Source organism: Mustela erminea, chromosome X (genome assembly GCF_009829155.1).
Source record: "Mustela erminea isolate mMusErm1 chromosome X, mMusErm1.Pri, whole genome shotgun sequence".
Lineage (NCBI taxonomy): Eukaryota > Metazoa > Chordata > Mammalia > Carnivora > Mustelidae > Mustela > Mustela erminea.
Window position 1 is genome coordinate 123,724,156 of NC_045635.1, and position 21,944 is coordinate 123,746,099.

The following is a 21,944-nucleotide window of genomic DNA, read 5'->3' on the forward strand; positions in this document are numbered from 1 at the left end:
TACATTCAGAAACACTTTCTAGTTTCACTTTTCCTTTAATCTCCTGGGCCACTGTATTTACACGGTTTCCTCTTTTTCTCTTACTGCCCATGTGGCCATTCTTCTCAGCACATCCAGTTTGTCCCTGGCTTCACAAATTCCTTACACGCAGGTGAAAGAATTCCTCATCTCCCCCCTAGATCTCCTTTTTGAGCTCAATACTCATGCCTACTGGACATTAATACCTGGATGTCATACTGACATCAAATTCAGCATGTCCAAAACCACACTCACCTTTGATTTGCCTGTGAAATCCCGTTGTCTCGCCATATTATCTATCTCATTTCATAATACTAACATCATCTAGTGGCTCAGAAAGAAAAGTCCAATCATCTGATTCTACTTCTTTTACCTCTTACATTGTTTCTGCTGTCAAGAAGAGTTGATTCTCCCTGTTCACTGTTTCTCACATCTATCTCCTCCATTCTATTCTTCCTGCCACCACCTTAGCTTTGAAGATCTAAAGTATACTCCAAAAGCCTCCAAAGTAATCTTTCAGTCTCAAATATCCTACCTGTAACTTTTAGAATTATAGTGGATTATCACTTTGATCTTGCCATTCCTCTGTTCCAACGGTTTCCATTCCCCCTTGCCTTGCCTAAGTATCAGCAATTTTTTTCTCTGAAGAGCCAGATAGCAAATATTTTTGGCCTTGTGGGCCATATGCCCTCTGTCTCAACTACTCAGCTATGCTGTTGTAGCATGAAAGCAACCACAGACAATTCATAAACAAATGAACCTCACAGGGTTCTAATATATTTCTATTTATAAAGACAGGTAGTCCACTAGATAGGCCCAAGGGCCACAGTTTGCTTACCCCTAGTCTAGACTGAATAAATTCACTTTCCAGAAGTTTGACATCAAAGGCCCACCATTAATATACAGCCCATTATTTACCAACATAAACCTTATTTTCCAAACAAGCTATAGGTATACTGTAGTTCTCTGAACATACTTTCTAAACCTCAAGCCTTTTTCTTTGACCAGAAATCAAAGCACACTAAAAAGACACATCATTTGTGAAGTTCACAAGCCAGGACTCTAGAGGACACTCACATTAAAACACAAAGTCAGCATTGCCGGTAAGTCCAGAATATTTCACCTGATAATTTAGCCCATACATCATGGAAATAAATGCCATACCCAGCAATAAGTTCCCCAATGTTGATACTGAGCCTACGTAAGGTAATGGGCAAAAGGGAGACATTTTGCCTTCAGGTGAACCGTGATGACTGTACAATCTTCTTTGTGTTGTGAATTCCTTTTTTTCTACCTACTTATGTTTCCAGTGTGTTTTCTTTTACACATATTATTACTTATTCTAGAAATATTACAAATGTAAAGAAAATGTGCAAATGTGATTGTGAATTATAAAAATGAAAAGCAATGACATATTCTTTATATATTTCCGTGTATAATTTTACCTGATAAGTTTTCATAATTATTACTTGTAAACTACAGCAGACTTACTTCCACAGGACTTCCAGAAGCTACTCACTGAACAAAAGATCCATTCAAGATACACTAATTCAAAATTATTTCCAGATCACTATATTTATTTGGAGAACAAACAACCATTGCCTCCACATTTGGCACACACTAGAAGTCTTCAAGTGGTCAAGTTCACAAAGTGTACTCAGCACCGAATTCTCTGAATGTTTATCTCTTTATCAAATGAGAAAGAACTACCACAGCTCTTAATATCTAATTCCCGATGAAAAGTTAAATATCACTATCAAGTATTAGTTTGACTCTAATAATCACTTCTACCCCAAGGAATGACACATTCCTTAGGACAATTCCATAGAACACAAAAAAGATTCTTATTTTAAACATTTCAGTGACTGTTTTTAGGTCTGCATAACAAGCAGTAGAGTGGACCCAGTTCTCTTAAACTGAACTAATTTAAAGATTTTATTTTTATTTATTAGAGAGACAAAGTGAGAGCACATGCTGGGGGAAATGGAGAGGGAGAAGTAGACTGCCCAATGAGCAGGGAGCCCGATGTGGGACTCAATCCCAGGACCCTGAGATCACGGCCTGAGCTGAGAAGCAGATGCTTAACCAACTGAGCCATCCAGGAGCTCCCTAAGTTGAACTAAAGTAAATGGCACAACAAGGAAAGTATGGTGCCTGTCAAATTGATTCAAACTATATAAAACCCAGGAGAAGATCAGCAAGACTCTCTTTCTTGGTGGGGGGCGGGGGGAGAAGAAGAAGATTGAAAGAACTTAGACATGGGGCCTAAGAACTTAGATATGGGGCCTAAAGCCGAAACTATTATGAGCAAACTTTGGGAGAGAATGCAGGATTGTTCTGGAAGCAAGACAGCACTGCTACCTGGAGTTCCTCTGATCCAATTTTTCCAATTATCTCTCTAAGCATAACCTTCAGGGAAGAGGACTAGAATGGCCTTGACTAGAAATTGGGGTAGGAAATCCATGAGACCTTTATCAAGTATCTACACATTAAAATAAGCTGCATTTCATAGGTTATTTGGTAAAAAGCACCCCCAAACCCTGCTGCTATATCTTAATAACTGTAAAGGATAAGACCCACCAATACTATTCCTAGCAATGACATTCTGTTGACCTGCCTCCAGCTTTGTCTTCCGTCCAAGTCTTAACTGCACACCATGCTACAATGATGAGGAAATTTCATACATAGTGATGTGCTTTCATAGGCAAACTTTACGTGTATCTTGGGCAGGCCTTGGCCATCATGAGTGGAACTGATATATAGAGCCAATAGTATTAGTTTTATTTCAACCTCTTGAAGGCAGTAGATTGTGCTAATACAGACATATTTTTTCTGAATTAAGGCAGTTTCTCAGCTGGGTTTTTCCATTTTTATCTCTGGAGTATTTATCGTTATTGAATGCTTTAAGTAGCACTCCCTATTATCCAATGCTGAGCAGAATTATGGGAAAACTAATTAAAAGATGAGATTTTTCAAGGTTTTACTTCAGTCCCTTCAAGAAATACATAAGAAGCTGCTCTTCATTTCCCAGAGACAGGATAAGAATCAACAGTCACATTGAGATCCACAGACTTGGGGGGCACCGGGATGGCTCAATTGGTTAAGCATCTGACTCTTGGTCTCAGCTCAGGTCATGATCTCACAGTCATGAGTTCAAGCTCCACAATGGGCTCTACACTTGGCATGGAGCCTACTTAAAAAAAAAATCCACAGGGACGCCTGGGTGGCTCAGTTGGTTAAGCAGCTGCTTTCGGCTCAGGTCATATCCCAGTGTCCTGGGATCGAGTCCCGCATCGGGCTCCTTGCTCGGAGGGGAGCCTGCTTCTCCCTCTGACTCTGCCTGCCTCTCTGCCTGCCTGTGCTCACTCTCTGTCTCTCTCTCTCTGACAAATAAATAAATAAAATCTTTAAAAAAAATCCACAAGTTTGGCAATTTCCTCTCTGGGGGTTCAAAAACTCTATGCAGAGGATGGTAAAACAATTACCAGGAATGATTAGAAGAGCACTTAGTGCACAAAAACAGACACATAGATCAATGCAACAGAATAGAAAACCCAGAAATGGACCCACAACAATATGGGAAACTAATCTTTGACAGAGCAAGAAAGAACACCCAATGGAAAAAAGAAAGTCTCCTCAACAAATGCTGTTGGGAAAACTAGACAGCAGCACACAGAAGAATGAAACTGGACCATTTTCTTACACCATATACAAAAATAAATTCAAAATGAATGAAAGACCTAAATATGAGACAGGAAACCATCAAAATTCTAGAGGAAAACACAGGCAGCAATCTTTTTGAACTTGACCATAGCAATTTCTTTCTAGACATGCCGCTGGGGGTAAGGAAACAAAAGAAAAATAAACTATTGGGACCTCATCGAGATAAAAAGCTTCTGCACAGTGAAGAAAACAACCAACAAAACTAAGAGGAAACCTACAGAATGGGAGAAGATATTAGCAAAATGACATATCAGATAAAGGGCTAGTATCCAAAATCTTTAAAGACTTTATCAAACTTAACACTCAAGTAACTAATAATCTAGTTAAGAAATGGGCAGAAGATACAAATAGATATGAATAGATACTTTTTCCAAAGAAGACATCCAGATGGCTAACAGGGACATGAGAAGGAGAAGGTGCTCAACATCACTCATTAGGGAAACATGAATTAAAACCACAATGAGATAGCACCCCATACTAGTCAGAATGGCTAAAATTAACAGCACAGGAGATAATAGGTATTGGTGAGAATGGGGAGAAAGGGGAACCCTCCTACACTATTGGTGGGAATGCAAACTGGTGCAGCTACTCTCGAAAACAGTATGGAGGTTCCTCAAAAATCTAAAAAATAGAACTACCCTATGATTTTACAATTATGCTACAAGGTGTTTACCCAAAAGATTAAAAAATACACATTTGAAGGATTACACGTACCCTGATGTTTATAGCAGCATTGTCCACAATAGCCCTAATGGCATCAACTGATGAGTGGATAAAGAAGTTATAGATAGATAGATAGATAGATATGGATATATATATATATATATCTCAGCCATCAAAAAGAATGAAACCTTGTCATTTGCAACAACATGGATGGAGTTAGAGTTATTATGCTATGTCAATCAGAGAAAGGCAAATATCATATGATTGCACTCATATGTGGATTTTAAGAAACAAAACACATGAACATTTGGGAAAGGGAGAAAGAGAGAGAGAAAGGGGAAAAAATCATGAGAGACATTTTTTAAGAAAGATTTTATTTATTTGGCAGAGAGAGAGGTCACAAGTAGACAGAGAGGCAGGCAGAGAGAGAGGGGGAAGCAGGCTTCCCGCTGAGCAAGAACCCAATGCCGGCCTTGATCCCAGGACCCTGAGATCATGACCTGAGCCGAAGGCAGAGGCTTAACCCACTGAACCACCCAGGTGCCCAAAATACTTTTAACTACAGAAAACAAACTGAAAATTGGTGGAGGGAATTGGTTGGGGATGGGATAGAAGGGTGATGGACATTAAGGAGGGCACTTGTTATGATGCATACTGGGTGTTATATGTAAATGATGAGCCACTGAACTCTACTCCTGAAACCAACATTTAACTGCATGTCAATTGAATAGAATTTAAATTTTAAAAAATAGAAGAACCCTTGGCGAATCCCATATCTCATTCTGGCTTCTTTTGGGAGTGGGAACCATGATAGCCATCAAGGACCTTCAACTAGAGAAAGATAAAGCTTGGAGCAAAGTAGCAGGTAGAACTACCCTGGGTAGAGTGAAGGGCTCTGTCATGTTCTCACCTCACCCCTAGTGGAGGATGTCACAGTGCTGTGATTAGATGGAACTTTTCTAGGGAAGATTAAAGCAAGGAATTATTAAAAGTTGAAAGGAAGTTGTGAAGGGTCATTTTTCCCTTTCCTTCCTTCTTTCTTTCTTTCTTTCTTTCTTTTTTTTTTTTTTTTTTGAGTTTTGGAAGTCAATAGAAGTATCTTTGGCTTCAGAGAGCTAAGAAAACAAGTCAGGGTCCAGATAGCAGAGGGTAGGGAGCTAGATTCTTTTTTTTTTTTTAAGATTTTTATTTATTTGACAGACAGACCACAAGTAGGCAGAGAGGCAGGCAGAAAGAGAGAGGAGGAGGAGGCAGGCTCCCCGCTGAGCAGAGAGCCCGATGTGAGGCTCGATCTCAGGACCCTGGGATCATGACCCGAGCCGAAGCAGAGGCTTTAACCACTGAGCCACCCAGGCGCCCCAGGGAGCTAGATTCTTAAGACTGCCCACAGGCTCTAAAGAGAATAGAGAAGAAAAATACGAGTTTTCCCTCTAGGTTGCCCATCCCAACTCATCAAAGAAAAGAAAGTGGGGTTTCAGGGGGAAAAAAAAACATGGCTTAGGAATGAAACCATGTTTAGTTGGAATATCTTATGCATGTATCTGGTCTCCCAGGAGCCTGACATGAATGCCAGATTGGAAGCCCCATCAACCAAAAGAGGGATCCCCTTCCCCAATAGTTCACATTCATACTCTGGAAACCTTTACCTGAGACTATACTTTTGTAGCCTGAAGAGTATGTTCATCAACCAGAGCTCTAACCAAGAAAGAAATCAATGCCTAGGAAGAACAGTGCAGACTTGTTTCACTGAAACAATATAATTGCAACACGAATTCAGTAAACCTGATATACAGCAACTACAGGTTTTGAAGAAGGCACAGGATGGGATTTTTTAAATATCATTTTACTGATTTTCAAAATAGCTGTTACTATTACTAAACTGTTGCTATTACCCACAATCTCTAGAATTTGCACAGACTGTTTTCTGTAGAAAGTTTACATTGTGCCTGATATATGTAAAGGCAAAGGGTTATTATGACATTATAGAGAAAATTGTTCATAATTGTTTGCCAGATCAATATGAGGCTGTGTCCAAGTCGCTGAATTTGTTCTTCAACTTGACTTAAGAAATGTGCAACTCAAACTGAAGAGATATTCTCACAAAACGTTGAGGTTTATAACACTTTAGGGTTCGAATCTGTTATATAGCATTCCCCATATTTTCTTATCTATTTTTATTGTCTGGTACTTTCATCTGAATAGTCATAGACACAAGGCTATTGCAAATCAAGTTTTCAGTTGCCATTGTGCTTTGTATTTTAAAGGAATAAATGCAACTCCCTCTCCAACAAAAACATTTCCCTTTAAGGAGCTAGTAGATAAGTGGTACATACACCACATGCCCCGCCAGGGTCTGCTCAATGGGGGAAATTTTCAATGGAACAGAAAAAAAGGAAGTTTGGAACCTCATTGTCTTCCTTTCATTTCATTAGTTGCCACGGTCTTATTACTTCCTTAGGAACCGTGATTTGCATTTCTATAATTTGTTGGTTACATGTAGCTACCATGAAAGATGTTTGTTTTTAATTTTTTAAAAAAATACACACATACAGGGAGAAGTCAGAAACAGACTTGTGTGCTGTTTCTCAATGTAGATTCTTCTTCTTAGTCACCTTGCATAGACAAGGCACTGTGAGTCTCCCCATCTAGCTTGGTGACAGGGCTTGCATGGCTCTTCTGCTTTGAACATACCACTGAGATCTATGAGCTGGCTAGGGAGAAGGTATCAAGGTGACCAAAACTCCCAAGGGCCACCCAATTCAATTTCATGCTTCTGTAGGAGTAGATCTGGGAGTTCCCATCTTCTGACTATGCCTGAATTGGTAACTGATAGCCACTCACTCACCCTTTTTCTTTTTTTCTTCCTAGCACCAAGAATGAATGTCTATTTCCCACATTCCAACACACGGCAGTTGAGAAAGGTTTCAGTTAGTCTGCAGTCTGGTTATTGTTTATAAATGATCAGGGAGGAAGTTTCTCTCTGCAGTTGAGCACAAGAAACTCCTTGGACCACACAAGGCTGCTAAATGGTGTGCAGGAGACTCTTCCTGCATTCCAACCTCCTTAACCAGCTGACTTCCCCCATCCTGCTTACAAGGATAGTGCCTCAACAACATAAAGGGACAGAGGGATTCAAGAGGAAATTAAAGCTTTCAATAACATCCAAACCCTCAACTTCACAAATGGAGATTCGGAGGACAAAAGATTAATGATGCCATGTGGCAGAATCAGACCAGTGCTGAAGATAAGTTTGCTCAGGATTCCCCTTGAAGGCTGTGACCACATCACAGGGATGACTCCTAAGGGGAAGCACCTGCTGCCCTGCTCTTCATTGATGACTGGTTCTCCTATATCTGGAATAAATATCTTCACCGACCTATCGATGGACTTTTCAGTGGGATCCAAATAAAGTGGAAAAGGACAAAAAGCCAATGCCAGGAGTGGATTTCTCTGCAGCAAAGTGAAGACCTAGTCACCTAGTTGCCAGTTGGCAAGGAACCTCACAAGGACAAACTGATGCCTCTAGAGAAAAGCAGTGAATGCTTAGACCTAAAAATGAGTGTAGCTAGCAGTGTGGGGTGGTATGGAAAACTTGGGCTTCAGAGTCAGGGTGACTAGGCTTCTAGTTCCCATTCTAGTAGAAGCTAATCACCTACCAGTGAACAGCCTTAAAGCTGAAATGAGACTGGCCACCAGGATAAAGGAGTCAGATCTGCCTGGACAAATATTGCCTTCCTCCTTTTCCACCCCATTTGTGTTCTGCTTAGAGCTCCATCAATAGCTCCAAGCAAACAACTCTCCCAGACAGAATAGAACTATTCAACAGTCAACAGTGGACAGTAGCCTTAGATGGCTCTTAACCTCTCTGAACCTTGGTTTCCTATTTATAAAATGAGAAGAATTCTCAATATGGCAGGCCTGGCATGAGGCTGAAATGACAAGATAGTTAACGGGTCTGATATGTAGGAAGTGCCCACTTCTGTAAGTGTAAGATCTTAGACTTACATTTCCAGCAGAGCAAAGTGGATTCCCTGGAGGATTTTCTACCTCAAACACATGCCACCACCCTGACAAGAGATGATTTTTGGAATGCAGTAAATAAAGGAACCTGGGAGTTTGGTTCCAGCTGCTGCTGGTAGGGAGAAGAGGCAGTAGGAACAGTTTCATGAACAGGGAGCCACAGAGCAATAAGCCCCACCCTTTGAGGTTGACGATATTACAGATCAGCATGTGATAGAGAAGATAAGACACAAGGAGATAATACATCTTGCTTCCAGCTTTGGGGACTTCTAGAGCATCCATCAAAAACCCAGACTATTTCCTGGGAACTAGAATGTAACTAATGGGAAGATGTAATTGACTCAACTGCGTGGTAACTGGACTGCCTGAAGCAACCATGTGGCAACAGATGGGTAAGGCTTGCTTGGAGTCCAGCCAAAGTTGGACTGAGTCCCAGGTCCGCAGCTTTGCCTGAGCTCAGGGGTTCTACTCACTGAAAAACTAATTCTCATCTCAGTCCTAGTATCATCAGGATGTGACAGCTAATGACACTGACCATGGAGGTCAGCAGGTTGCCTCTACTCTGAGTCCATGCACAACAAGACATCTCCTGATAGGAGCTTTGCTTCCTTGTGTATAGTTTCTGAAAGGGCAGAGAATGCAGCTGTTTTTCTGTTTAAATTACACTGCTGCATTGTGGTCTGTACCGCTGGGTCTCTTCAGCAAGAATCAGATTTCTGCTTTGGGCCCCACACTTAACTCCATCTTGACTCAGATCCAGCCTACTTACTATTTCTTCTCTGTTGTCCTCCTGGGCTCTTGCATTACTTTTTCTAATCAATTGACACTGGGTGAATATTTGTGGCTTCCATTCCTCTCAGTTCCCTACAGGCAGAGTGTCACATGATGTCAAAGCACCTGGAACAAACATCTTTGAATTCTTAAATGTGAGTGACACTCTGGAGTTAGGCAGGAGACATCAACACCCAACCTCCCATTAGTGCTTAAGGCCCCATGACATCCATAGAGCTTCTAAAGAGACTGGGAAAGCAGGCAGGTATTTTTTTTAAGCTTCCTCTAGAGTCCAAGAGTTGAGGTGACTGAAAAAATAGAATTCCATCAATCTCCTGTGAACATGGTTAATTGAGTCAGTCCCCACAGCTCCCTAACCTCCACATTCTTTGACCCCATCTAAGTCCTGAACTGGTAAGACTAGGGACCAGCCCTGAGCTCTGGTGACCCCACCACTGAATTCCCCCATGATACTGACTCTCTCTTGAACTTCATTCTTACCTAACAGAGGAGGAAAGTAGAAGGGGCTCTTGGGGTCCACCAAAGGAAACAGTGGGATTTCTATAATGTTGAATACAAATGCTAAAAGGAATCTCATAGGACTAGTCATCCCAATTGCATAGATACAGAATTTGCAGCCCAGAAAAGTGATGTCACTTCCCCAGAGTCACAGGGACTTAACTTGCAGAGCCAGTACTTAAACTCAGCTCTCCTGGAGCACTTGGCTGGCTCTGTTGGTGGAGTATATGACTCTTGATCTCAGGGTCATGAGTTCAAGCCCTGTGTTGACTGTAGAGCTTACTTAACAATAACAACAAAAACACCTCAGTTCTCTTGGTTTTCCACTTCATCACACTGCCTCCTGTGTCCTCACAGCTCTGAGTGATCAAACCCTGAACATAATCAGGAAGGAGCAAAGAAAGAAGTAACAGTGAGGGCCTGCAAGTCCTGGGGCTTTTTTCAACTCCTGAAACAGTGGTGGTTTAAGCAGTCTGTTTGGGATGACAGTAACTTTCAGGTAAATGCTTATTCTCTCATATTGCTTCCTTGATCCTTTGATCCTCTTCCTGTTGAGAAGAGATGGCTTACTTCATCTCAGCAGTGGAAGGAGACAAGTGGTACCTCAGTTCTCCCTTGGCTCTTCTCATTCTTTTTTGGCCTCTGCAGGGGAATGACTGCACTATTCTGATTCCTGAACTGGTGTTGACTAAGATGTAACCAGTCCCATCTGGCTTTTTGAGGTTATATACTCACCCTTGGAGCCCATTTGTCACAACCTTAAAGTCCCTACCTGCAAACATTTTCTTGGCCTGACCCCAGGCTTCTGTTGATCATCTCATGTGTATGAAACCTAGAAATTTCTTGATCTGCTGCATACCATGGGCAGGCCATGGAGACCCAAATCCATCTATCTAGCCACCTTCCTTCATCACTTGCTGGAGCTCTAAACAGGGAGTGAGGAAGAAGTCTCTTTGCTTTTAGTTTTCCCTGTGTAATAGCCTCCCAAGTCTAGAACTTGAGCCTATGGGGGGGGGTGGTAAGTCTCCTGTGTTTCACACTACCTTCCGCTACATCAACCTTCTTTTCTTCCTAATGTCTACTTAAGTAAAGGGGTGGACTTAATTTTCCCTTCTTTACTTTTGCAGTAGAGTCTTCCCTTAGGTCATAGCCAACTCCTTTTTCTGGAGGCAGTAAGGCAAATGACTAAACCTAAGTGGTAGAAGAAACGACCCACAAAAATTATACAGAAACCTCACTGGCTTAATATTCCCCAAATATTATACCTACCCCACAGATAAAAACAGGGATTCTCTGTCAAAACAGGAGACTGGACCCTGGGGTGGCCAATCAGTATCCCTCTCTCAATGATGGCCCTGAAAATATGTCCAGGATTTACTAGGATCCCATGGAACATAGTTGGAAAAGGACCGCAACCAGGTAACCCTGGAGAAGTCCCTTACCCTTTCTGGACTTCAGTTTCCTGTACTGCAAAATGGGGAACACAATCTAAATAATCTTTAATCTTGTCAAATGTTCTGGTCAAAATTTTTAAAAATATACACACAGAAAAAAACTATGCTTAGAAATACAGCTCTGCTGGGCAAAACTGCTTCTTTTCTGGTGATTCAGGAGATGCTAAGGATCTTCAGTGTCTGTGGGTCATCGATAGGAACATCAATCCTCATGTCCTAGAGCTGTACCAAAGTGTGGATTTGTAGGACTTTCCAATTGATTGAATACTAAATAAATTGTTTGCCACAGTCACTTTCATTTACTTTACCCTTGAACATCACTTAAAAAAAAAAAAGAAAAACTGACAAGATTTGTGTTTGTAAATTAATTTGCAAGGTATGTCCATATAATTCATTTACATTTTTTATCCTTGATATATTTTAAGATTTATATATATGATGTAGCTATAAAAACAAAATTAATACACAATGAACTCTTTCTCTGAGGACGTTACATGTGAACCACCCCCCGCCATCGAAGAAAAAACTGCTAGAAATTGCCTTTGATTTGAATGTTCAACAAGTAAAATCTTTCTACAGCGAACATCTTATTTTTTTTTTATTTTGAGATTTTATTTTGTTCAGGCAACATGGAGCTCTAAACTTGATTAAAACGTGTTTATGGGCTCTTGTAGGGAAGGAAATAAAGACACCTGCAGGAAAATAACAATCGAGAGAACCTTTTTCTCTGTAGCAAAGTCACGCTTCATTCCAACCTGTAAAGGTCAATCCCTGTTGGAAACAACATTATACTCTTATCTACAGTGAGATAGCAGCTCCCCCATGAGGCCTCATTCAGAACTGAGAGGAAAAACAAAAAACAAAACAAAACAAAGATATAAGCAGAATTTCAAGTGTAAGATCTCAAGGTGAGTATGTCCCTTGAATCTTGGGATGGTGTGAGTGTGGGGAGGGTGGGTGGGAGGGTTAAAGCTTTGAGTTACTGCTCCTTTGGAAAAATCCTGTTCTCTTTTTTGTTTTACTACATTAAATTCTCTGGTGGAAAGGAAAGTTAGATTCTGGTGAAATATTAATAAACTATAGACTGCAACATCTGAAAATGTAAATGATCAACTAACTTTCACAATGGTTTCCAAACGGGATTGGAAAGGGAAGAAGGAAGGAAGAAGGTGAGGGACCAGGAGCAGAGGAGAGAAGAAAAAGCCAGCAGGGAAAGAACCAGAGGGAGGAGGGTAGGGGTGAGAGAGACTGAGGGAGCAGGGAGAAGAAAGAAAAAGGGAGCCAGTGAAGGGGGAGGGAGGGAGAGAGATGGAGGGAAGGACAACAGAGACAGAAGGTAAGAGAAAACAGGGAGAGAGAGGGAAAAGCCAGAGCCAGCAGCTTGGCTTTGCTCACTGGGGCACTTCATTTACTCAAAGTCTGTCCTCCTCTTGAGGACCTGATTCAAGCCAATGAAATTAATTGGTAAAGCAGAAACCGAGGGTTTGTGTTGTGTGAAAGAAACAGCTCTGTACTCTGTGATTGGCATGTGAGGGCTCACTGGTAATGAGGTAGCTGGGAAACCCAAGTTTCTGAAGGTTACTTTTCCAGTCTGCAATGAGAGCAAAAGGGACTGGCCTAGTTGTGGGACCATTGTCTTCAGGCCAGGATAAGGGCTGCAGAAACAATCACCCCCACTCCACTAGTGAGCACACTTTGGAAGCAGCACCGTGGTCTGCAAGACACCGGGCCTGTCTTTCTTGGAGAGGGGGCCACCCTGCCAAATGCTTTCTCTTTAGCACTCTCTCCATTTTCCAGCAGCATCCAGGCCCCACCCTTCCGGGAGGATAGCACAGCATGACCTGGGATACATTCCATTGTGTCTCTCTGGCTAAAATTCAGGATTGTTCCTGCCTCATTGAAGGAGCCCTTAGGGACAATGTGGGCTCCTCTTCTACCCACAGGTCCCAGCAGGGGTGAGGGCCCAGCCCTCTCTCAAGTGGCTTACACCTGGCAGACCCCTTCTTCGTCTATTCTTGCTTGATTTCATTTAGTTTCTTCATCCGAAGGTGATTCACCAAATGTCCCTGGCCTCTGCCTAGTATGGGCATTGCACTCTATTTAACTGGAATGTCCTCTAGCCATGTTTCCCAGAGAGGGAAAGCCCTAGGAACAGTGGTGAACACTAGTAAAACTCTGGCCTGTGACACTACCCTGGTTTATGTAACACATTCTGCTGTGGCTTTCCTCTGTGGGCTACAACCCTTCTCTAGGGGAGAAGAGCCCACATGGGGAGGAGGGTGCACCTCCATGGAGTCCATGCTCTGTCCTTTCACATACTAGTTTGGGCACCCAGGACCCAAAAATTCCCTCTCCAAATGACTTCAGCCTGCTTCTAAGGCCTGCTCATGTGTCTTCTTGTGGTTCGTCTTCCTGGGGCTGACCACACCAAGGCATGTGCACCCTAGATTTGAGGGCTACCAGTGGATGGGCATTTAGAAGCAACTTGAATATGTGGCCTGAGGCATCCACACGCTAGTGCAGGAGATCCCTCCCGAGGGGGCCTGAGCTGGGTTGGGAAGAGAAGTGCACCATTGCCCTTGGGCACAAAGCTCTAAGCAGTTTGAGAATTCTAAATTGGATCCTGCCCTCAAGATTATTATGAAAGTACATTTGTCAAGTCGGAAGAAAAAAATATTGCATTTAATAGCCTATTAGTGGGATTTATAACTTTATAGAAAGATTTTATTTATTTATTTGATAGCGAGAGAGGGAACACAAGCAGGGGGAATGGGAGAGGGAGAAGCAGACTTCCCACTGAGCAGGGAGCCTGATGTGGGACTCAATCCCAGGACTCTGGGATCATGACCTGAGCCAAAGGTAGACACTTAATGACTGAGCCACCCACGTGTCCTATAATTTATAACTTTTAAATATTTAGAGAAAATGATATGTGGACCTCCATTTGTAATCTTGTTCAAGGGTCTGAAAATGTTAGGAGGGGGCCTGCCCTAACATGCTGAGGATATGTGAATTGCTAAAAATGATACCTATTTTTTTAATGTTTAAGTGTTTATTTAAATTCTAGTTAGTTCTTCCCCTGAAACTAATAATAGACTATATGTTAACTAAATTGAATTGAAGTCTAAAAACTTAAAAAATAAAAATATCAATATCTGTAAAAAATTTTAAAAACTAAATTCTAGCTAGTAAACATATAGTATAAAATTAGTTTCAAGTATAGAATTTAATGATTCATCACTTACACGTAACACCCATGGCTCATCATAACAAGTGCCCTCCTTAATACCCCTCACCCATTTAACCCATCTCTCCTTCATCTCCCTTCCAGCAACCTTCAGTTTGTTTTCTATAGCTAAGAGTTTGTTTCTTGGTTTGACTGTTTTTTATTTTTTCCTTCCCCTATGTTCATCTGTTTTGTTACTTAAATTCCATATATGAGTGAAATCACCTGGTATTTCTCTTTTCTAACTGACTTAATTCACTTAGCATAATACTCTTTAGTTCCAGCCACTTCATTGCAAATGCCAAGATTTCGTTCTTTTAATGGCTGAGTAATATTCCACTGTATGTACATATGTACACACACACACACACACACACACACACACCACTTCTTTATCAATTCTTCAGTTGATGGACATTTGGTCTCTTTCCATAATTTGCCTATTGTTGATAATGCTGCTATAAATATTAGAGACTATGTACCCCTTCGAATGAGAACCTAGTAGTGCAATTGCTGGATCATAAGATAGTTCTCTTTTTAATTTCCTGAGGAATCTCCATACTGTTTTCCAGAGTGGCTGTACCAGCCTACATTACCATCAACAGTATATGAAGGTTCCCCTACCTCTGCATCCTCACCAATGTATGTTGTTTCCTGTGTTGTTAACTTTAGCCATTTTGACTAGTGTGAGGTGATATCTCATTGTGGTTTTGATTTGCATTTCCCTGATGATCAGTGATGTTGAACATCTTTTCATGTGTCTGTTAGCCATCTGGATGTCTTCTTTGAAAAAGTATCTATTCATGTTTTCTGTCCATTTCGTAACTGGGTTATTTGTTTTTTGGATATTGAGTTTGATAAGATCTTTATAGATTTTGGATACTAGCCCTTTATCTGATATGTCATTTGCCAATATCTTCTCCCACTCCAGAGATTGCCTTTCAGTTTTGTTGATTGTTTCCTTTGCTGTGAAGAAGATTTTCATCTTGATGAAATCCCAATAGTTCCTTTTTGCTTTTGTTTCCCTTGCCTCCAGAGACATGGCTAGTAATAAGTTGCTACAGCCTATACTAAAGAGGTTGTTATCTGTGCTCTTCTCTAGGATTTTGATGTTTTCCTGTCTCACATTGGGTCTTTCATCCATTTTGAATTTATTTTTGTGTGTGGTATAAGAAAGTGGTCCTGTTTCATTCTTTGGCTTGTTGCTGTCCAGTTTTCCCAACACTATTTGTTGAGGAGACCGTCCCCCACCAATGGATATTCTTTCCTGTTTTGTCAAAGATTAGTTGCGCATATAGTTATGGGTCTATTTCTGGGTTTTTTATTCTGTTGCACTGATCTATGCATCTGTTTTTGTGCCAGTGCCACACTGTTTTGATGACCACAGCATTGTCATACAGCTTGATGCCCAGAAATGTGATGCCTCCAGCTTTGTCTTTCTTTTTCAGGATTGCTTTGGCTATTCTGGGTCTTTTGTGTTTCGATACAAATTTTAAAGTGGGTTATTCTAGTTCTGTGAAAAATCCTGTTGGTATTTTGATAGAGATTGCATTAAATATATAGATTGCTTTGGGTAGTAAACATATTTTAACAGTATTTGTTCTCCCAATCCATGAGGATGGAATGATTTTCCATTTCTTTGTGTCCTCTTCTGTTTCTTTCATGTTTTCTATAGTTTTCAGAGTACAAATATTTTAAGCCATTGGTTAGGTTTATTCCTATGTATCTGATAGGTTTTGGTGCAACTGAAAATGGGATCATTTCCTTGATTTATTTTTCCACTGTTTCATTATTGGTATATAGAAATGCAACAGATTTCTGTACATTGATTTTACATCCTGGGACTTTCCTGAATTCTGGTATCAGTTGTAGGAATTTATGGTGGAGTCTTTTAGGTTTTCTACATAGAGTATCATGTCATCTGTGAATGGGAAAGGTTGACTTCTTCTTTGTCAATCTGGATGCCTTTTATTTCTTTTTGTTGTCTGACCGCTGTGGCTAGGACTTTCCCTACTATGTAAAATAACAATGGTGGGAATGGACATCCCGTCTTGTTCCTGAGCACAGAGGAAAAGCTCTCAGTTTTTCCCCGTGTAGAATGATATTAGCTATGGATCTTTTGTTTACTGCCTCTTTGATATTGAGGTATTATCCCTCTATCCCACTTTGTTGGGGATTTTTATGAAGAATGGATGCTGTCCTTTGTCAAATGCTTTTTTCTGCATTTATAGAAAGGATTATATGATTCATATCCTATCCTTATTAATATGGTGTATCACGTTGATTGATTTGCAAATATTGAACCACACTTGTAGTCCAGGAGTAAAGCCCACTTGATCATGGTGAATGATTCTTTAAGTGTATTGTTGGATTAAGTTTGCTAGTATTTTGTTGAGAATTTTTGCATCCATGTTCATCAGGGATATTGGTCGGTAATTCTCCTTTTTAGTGGGGTCATTGTCTGGTTTTGGAATCAAGGTAATGTTAGCCTTGTAGAATGAATTTGGAAGTTTTCCTTCCATTTCTATTTTTTGGAACACTTTGAGAAGAATATGTATTAACTCTTCATTAAATGTTCGGTAGAATTCCCTAGGGAAGCCATCTGTCCCTGAACTTTTGTTTCTTGGAGATTTTTTGATTACTCTTTCCATTTCTTTGCTGGTTATGGGTCTGCTCAAATTTTCTATTTCTTCCTGCTTCATTTTTGGTAATTTATATGTTTTTAGGAATGTATCTATTTCTTCCATATTGCCTAATTTGTTGGCATATTACTTTTCATTAATATTCTCTCATAATTGTTCGTATTTCTGTGGTATTGGTTGTGATCTCTCCTCTCTCATTCATGATTTTATTTATTTGGGTCCTTTATCTTTTCTTTTTGATAATTCTACCTAGGGATTTATCAATTCTATTAATTCTTTCAAAGAGCCAGTTCCTAGTTTCATTTATCTGTTCAAATGGATTTTTTTTGTTTGTTTCTGTATCATTTATTTCTGCTCTAATATTTTTGTCCCATATTCTGCTTGATTAAGGCTTCATTTGATGTTCATTCTCTAGCTCTTTTAGATGTAAGTTTAGATGGCATATTTGAGATTTTTCTTGCTTCTTGAGGTAGGCCTCCATTGCTATATACTTTGCTTTTATGACTGCTTTTGCTGCATCCCAAAAGTTTTGGGCGGTCATGGTTTCATTTTCATTTGTTTCCATATATTTTTTAATTTCATCTTGAATTTCCTGGTTAACTCATTGATTTTTTAGTAGAAATATTCCTTTTTAAAAAACTTTTATTGTTATGTTAGTCACCATAAAATTCCTCATTAATTTTTGGGGTGCCTGGGTGGCTCAGTGGGTTAAGCCTCTGCCTTCGGCTCAGGTGATGATCTCAGGGTCCTGGGATGTAGCCCCTCATTGGGCTCTCTGCTCAGCAGGGAGCCTGCTTCCCCCTCTCTCTCTGCCTGCCTCTCTGCCTACTTGTGATCTCTCTCTCTCTCTCTCTGTCAAATAAATAAAATCTTTTTAAAAAATACACCATTTGTGTTTGATGCAGTGTTCCAATATTCATTGTTTATGCACCACACCCAGTTCTCCATGCAATACATGCTGTCTTTAATATCCACCACCAGGCTCACCCATCCCCCTGCTTTAAAACCTGCAGTTTGTTTCTCATAGTCCATAGTCTCTCATGGTTCATCTCCCCCGCCAAGTTCCCCACCTTCACTTTTCCTTTCCTTGTCCTAATATCCTCCATATTATTCCTTATGTTCCACAAGTAAGTGAAACCATATGATAATTGACTTTCTCTGCTTGACTTATTTCCCTTGGCATAATCTCCTCAAGTCCCATCCATGCTGGTGCAAAAGTTGGGTATTCATCCTTTCTGGTGGCTGAGTAATATTCCATTGTATATATGGACCACATTGTCTTTATCCATTCGTCTCTTGAAGGGCAAAGAACAAAAACCTCCAGAGAACAGAAGTCTGCAAAACTGGTTTCCAAAGAGCCCAGGCACTTGTTAGGGGGGCAGGGAAACTCAGCCCAAGCAAAACTGACTGAAAAACAATGGGGCAGGCCCCTCCCCCCAGAAGACAAGCCAAAAGAACAAGAGCACAACAACCACAGGGCCCCCATAAAACTGTAAAACCCCAACATCAAGGGAAAACAATATATTAAGCCTTTATATTTTATAGGTACAACTTTTCTCCTTTTTCTGTTTAACTTATTCTCACTAGGATATTCTTTAACCTACATGTATTTGTGGTCTTTCTAAATTTTTTTCTTGTGGTTGACTTCTAATTTCATAGCATTGTGGTCAGAAAATATACATGGTATGGTATCAATCTTTTTGTACTGGTGAGGCCTGATTTGTGACCCAGTATGTGATCTATTCTGGAGAATGTCCCATGTGCACTTGAAAAGAATGTGTTTTCTGATGCTTTAGGATGAAATTTTCTGATTATATCTGTTAAGTCCATCTGATCCAGTGTATCATTCAAAGCCATTGTTTCTTTGTTGATTTTCTGCCTAGATGATCTGTTCATTATTCAGTAGGCATTAATGTCCTCTATGATTACTGTATTATTATCAGTGAGTTTATGTTTCTTATTAAGTGTTTTATATATTTGGGTGCTCCCATGTTGGGGGAATAAATATTTACAAATGATAGATCTTCATGTTGGATAGACTTCTTTATTATGATATAGTGCCCTTCTTTACCATTTATTACAGTCTTTGGTTTAAAATCTAGTTTGTCTGATATAAGGATGGCTACTCTAGCTTTCTTTTAACACCCATTAGCATGATAAATTGTCCTTCATCCCCTCACTCTCGATCTGCAGATGTCTTTAGGTCTAAAATTAGTCATTTGTAGACAGCATATAGATGGCTCTTGTTTATTTTTGTTTCTGTTTTTGTTTTTTATCCATTCTGATACCCTATGTCTTTGATTAGAACATTTAATCCATTTACATTCAAAGTGATTATTGATAGATATGAATTTAGTGTTATTGTATTACTTTTAAATTTGTTGTTTCTGAGATTTTCTCTGTTCCTCTCTAGTGTTTGTCATTTTTGGTTGTCTTTCCCCCTGAAAGACTCTCCTTTATTATTTCTTGAAGGGCTTGTTTAGTCGTCATAAAAACCTTTAGTTTTTGTCTGGGAAACTCTTAATCTCTCCTTCCACTCAAAATGACACCCTTATTTTATAAAGCATTCTTGGCTACATATTTTTCCCATTCAGTGTGCTGAATATATCATACCATTCTCTTCTGGCCTGCTAAATTTCTGTGGCTAGGTCTGCTGCTAATGTTATTTGTCTTCCCTAATATAACTTTCTTTTCCCTTCCCACTTTTAGGATATTTTACTTATCTCTGTATTTTGAAAATTTTACTACAATATGTCTTGGTGTTGGCCTGCCTTTATTGATTTTGATGGGAGTTCTCTGTGCTTCCTGGATTTGGATGTCTGTTTCTATCCCCAGATTAGTAAAGTTTTCAGCTATAATTTGCTAAAAATAAATAAATAAATTAATTAATTAACAAAAATAAAAAACAAAAAATTGCTGCTCCCTTTTTCCTCTTTTCTTCTTGTGGGACTCCTATGATATGAATGTTATTACACTTTATGGAGTCGCTGAGTTCCCTAAGGCTCATCTCATGATTCAATATTTTTCTTTCCCTTTTCTTCTCAGCTTCATTATTCTCCTTAATTATATCACCTATGTCACTTATTACTCTACTTCTTCCATCCTTACGGTCATCACATCCAGTCTGTTTTGCATCTCAGTTATAGCAATTTTTATTTCAGCCTGACTAGTTTTTAGGTGTTTTATCTCTGTGGTAAGGGACTCCCTGCTGTCTTCTATGCTTTTCTCAAGCCCAGATAGTATCCTTATGATTGTTGTTTTAAATTCTGGATCAGGTGTATTACTTATGTCTGTTTTGATTAGGTCTGTGGCTGTGACCTTTTCTTGTTTTTTTTTTTCCTTTAGGATGAATTCCTCCATCTTGCAATTTGTTTGGGTCTCTGTCTTCTTCTTTGTGTTAAGAAAGCCTTTATGTTTCCTGCTCCTAAGAGTAACAGCTTTTTTTTAGTATATGTGCTGCCGAAGCGAGCACAAGAGTAACAGCTTTATAAAGAAGAGATCATATACTGTCCAGGGCCTGGCACTTCAGGAAATGTCTCTGGTGTATGCTGTGTGCACTTTGCTCCTGTGTTTTCGTTGCCCTTTCCCTCACATCAGTCCTCTGCAGTTTCTCCTTGCCTGCAGTGGAGAGTGTTTGGACCTTGTCGGGAGTGTGGCAAGTTTTAACTAGGTGTGCTCTGGTCTACTTGTTAAAAGGGGCCTGATCCTAGAGTTGAAGCTTTGCAGCACTCTGTGGTCAGTATACTGCATGCAGGGGCTTTGTGTTGGTCTTCTGGGTAAAGAGCCACACTCCTTCTTAGGCATACTTGTCCTAGTAAGGCAGCACCTGCGGTGGACAGGGAAGTGAGGCTCAGTGTAAGTAGCTCAGTCCTTCACACTTGGTGTTGTTCTACTCACTAAAGTCTGTCCGTGTTGATGGGTGGGGGAGAAAAATGGCACCTTCCCTCTTCCTCATCCCTAGAGAGCAGAGTTGGTGCCCACCACTGTCTGAGAAGCCCTCAGAAAAAAAATGAACAATCTCACCTCATATGTCCCAGGCATCCCTCAGATCCATGCCTTCACCCTGCCTGTGTCCAGGTCCTTTGCCTACCCAGCAGTGCAGTGTACCTGTGTTTTATCTCAGGTGTGCCAGCAGAGTTTCAAAACCCCAAACTTTAGGGACCCAGTGTGGCTCGGACTTATGCTCGTCCTCTGGGGGAGGGTCTCACTGCACTGGGGCTGGTGTCAGTGTGTCTCAGAAGGGCAGTTGCACCAACGTGCAGGAGCTTGGAGTTTAAAGCACAGCAAAAAGCCAGTGTCCAGGTTAGCTGCCCTCAGCAGGTGTCTTAATCTTCTGCTAAGGAATGGGGCAGTGTAATGTCACCCACAAGTTCTTTTATCCCCTTAGAGGCAACGCCACCTCTCCCAGATGTACTCCAGGAAGAGGAAAACATTTCTTCCACTGTATACCAGGGGATCCTCAGATTGCACCATAAGCTCCCAGGCCTCTGCTCTCCTTCTGCACAGGAGCACCATTGCACTCACAGTGTTCTGCACCAACCACAGTGAAGACTTGTAAAATTCTAGTCTTTGAGCTCTGCTGGTTGGAAAAAGTCATGATTAATCAGTCCCTCTCATTTTCCCAGTTAATGGTTTGGGGTAAGTGTTTTCCTTGAGTGATCCCTTGTGTGCTGTTCTTTCTTTCTGTATCTTCCACCCTTTCTCACTCTCTTTCTCTTCTCTATCCCACCATCAGGGCTCCCTCTGTCTGCAGCACCTGTGATCCTTTTCTACCCCACATCATGTCTCCACACTTACTACTTTCCACAATATGGCCTTTGCTCTCCCCCTAGTTGAACACTCTGTTTTCTTTGGCCTCAGATCGATTTCTTGGGTGTTCGGAATGATTTTATATTTATCTGTGTTCAA

The 21,944-nt window shown here is 40.6% G+C and overlaps 1 long non-coding RNA gene across 1 annotated transcript; it reads right to left on the bottom strand.

Moving 5' to 3' along the window:
- Positions 1–1,348: 1,348 nt before the first annotated feature.
- On the bottom strand, positions 1,349–20,221 carry LOC116583514. Its single transcript, XR_004282754.1, has 3 exons — positions 20,125–20,221; positions 19,650–19,655; positions 1,349–1,360 (listed from the first exon to the last, which is right to left on the bottom strand). It is a non-coding gene; the product is annotated as an uncharacterized LOC116583514 (long non-coding RNA).
- Positions 20,222–21,944: the final 1,723 nt, after the last annotated feature.